Below are 2052 nucleotides of genomic sequence, written 5' to 3'. Positions count from 1 at the left end.
TAGTTCTTGGATTGCACCTTACCTCCAAAATTTGGGAATTTACCCAAATTTTCCATTTTCTAATATTCCTACAAATATGCAAAATTATGCATATCCCTCAAATCTACCCAATATTAATGTTTTGTTAAACTCTAAATAACAAAAATATGAAATATATTATTTAAATATATTTTAGTTACACACAAGTTGGATGGGTAACTAGTGTGTCAGAGAGTTGCCATAATCTCCTTAAACCCGCATGCGGGTTTAAAGAGTATTCGGATATTCTCATATGCACCTATGCAAATCGAACCAACCGGATATCTTATCCGTATCCCATTTTTTTAAATAAAAATCTTATAAATTTGAAAAATAAAATCAAATTTAGATGTATTAGGGTTTTAAAAATATTATATAAGTGATAAAAATTTTATAAATTGTAAAAATAAAATCAAATTTAAATAATTAAATGTTATATTTGCATAAGAAATAATACAATAATCATATATTAAAAGTACATTTTCAATTATATGAAATTAACAAATTTTGCCACCTATGTTGATGAAAATTTTTATTTTTTGCTAAAAAATAAAGAATAATACTATAGCATTAAAAGGCAATTCGTCAGGCAAATATCCTTCAAAAGGCAATGCTACTTTAAACATATTTTTCTACTTTTGCCCACGTCAATTCATCAGGAAAAGTTTTCGTTTTCCCACCATTTTTTTACCACCAATTTTTTTCCTTTTCGCCCAAAAAAGAATTTAGACGGACATTAACTTATAGTAGGTTGCAAAATGGCCTTCACAAAAGCCCCAATCTTCATCATCCTCTTCCTCATCACCCTCCTCCCGATCTCCACCAATTCTCAAGACCCCAGTTCGGATTTGCTCTTGCAGCTCGAATCCCTCCAATCCCAGTCCCCCAAAGGCGGCGTTATCCATCTCACTGATTCCCTCAAACGGATTCTATCCATTCCAACTCATCGTCCCTGTGCTTTCCTCGTCTTCTTCGACGCCCAACAACTCCACTCCAAACCCGAACTCTCCCTCCCTTCTCTCAAATCCGAGTTCTCCCTCGTCTCTAAATCCTTTTTAGCCAACAACCCTCCAACTTCTCACTCAAAACTCTTCTTCTTCGACATCGAATTTCAAGAATTCCAGTCCTTTTTCGCCCTTTTCGGAGTAAATTCTCTGCCCCACACCGATGTCAAGAAAGACTCCGTCCAGATAAATGCATCAGATTTCTCGAGGCTCGCCGAATCCATGGCTGAATTTGTCAAGGCCAAAACGAAGCTGAGCATTGGGCCAATTGATCGCCCCTCTTTGATTTCTAAGAAGCAATTGATGTTTCTCATTGCTGTTATTCTGATTTCGGCTCCATTCTTGGTGAAAAAAGTGATTTATGGGAACACCCTTTTGCACAATAAGAGTATTTGGATGACCGGAGAGATTTTTGTCTACTTTTTCAGTGTCTCCGGTTCAATGCATAACATAATTAGGAAAATACCCATGTTTTTGGTTGATAGGAATGACCCTGGGAAGTTGGTTTTCTTTTATCAGGGGGTCCGGGATGCAATTGGGAGCTAAAGGGTTCGCGGTTGGGTTCTTGTACACTGTGGTGGGATTGTTGCTGGCTTTTGTTACTCATGTTATTGTCTATGTGAGGAATAGGAATGCTCAGAGGTTGGTGATGTTTATTTCCTCCTGGGCTGTTCAGATGATTTTTGTTGGCATTCTTGTCGCATTTCTGGTTTCTTGATTTTAGTTTGTTCTACCGTGTTAGTTTTTGTTAGTGTTTCAGATAAGGAAAATTGACGTTTTATTTTTGGTGTAAATTAACAATGTACCTTTCATTTTGCTTTTGTGCTCATATTCTGTATTTGCAACTGTTGCTAAAAAAATTGAATCATGTAATTGGCAGTGATTTATGTATCTTTTTGGTGTTGTCTTGGTGAAATGCTTGTAATAAGCATAGCAATCACTTGTTTTCTCGTTTTCTATGGTATCTGTTCTAGATCTTCTTTCACATGTAGATATGGCGTTGAGATAAGTTTCTGACTAAATGAGGAAA

General features: G+C 36.0%; 1 pseudogene; it reads left to right on the top strand.

The window, feature by feature from the left end:
- The first annotated feature begins 776 nt into the window (after positions 1-776).
- Positions 777-1740, top strand: LOC113773828 (annotated as a pseudogene).
- The last annotated feature ends 312 nt before the right edge of the window (positions 1741-2052 follow it).

Source organism: Coffea eugenioides, chromosome 6 (genome assembly GCF_003713205.1).
Source record: "Coffea eugenioides isolate CCC68of chromosome 6, Ceug_1.0, whole genome shotgun sequence".
Lineage (NCBI taxonomy): Eukaryota > Viridiplantae > Streptophyta > Magnoliopsida > Gentianales > Rubiaceae > Coffea > Coffea eugenioides.
Note: the sequence above shows the minus strand (reverse complement) of the source record. Positions and strands in the feature narration are given on the sequence as shown.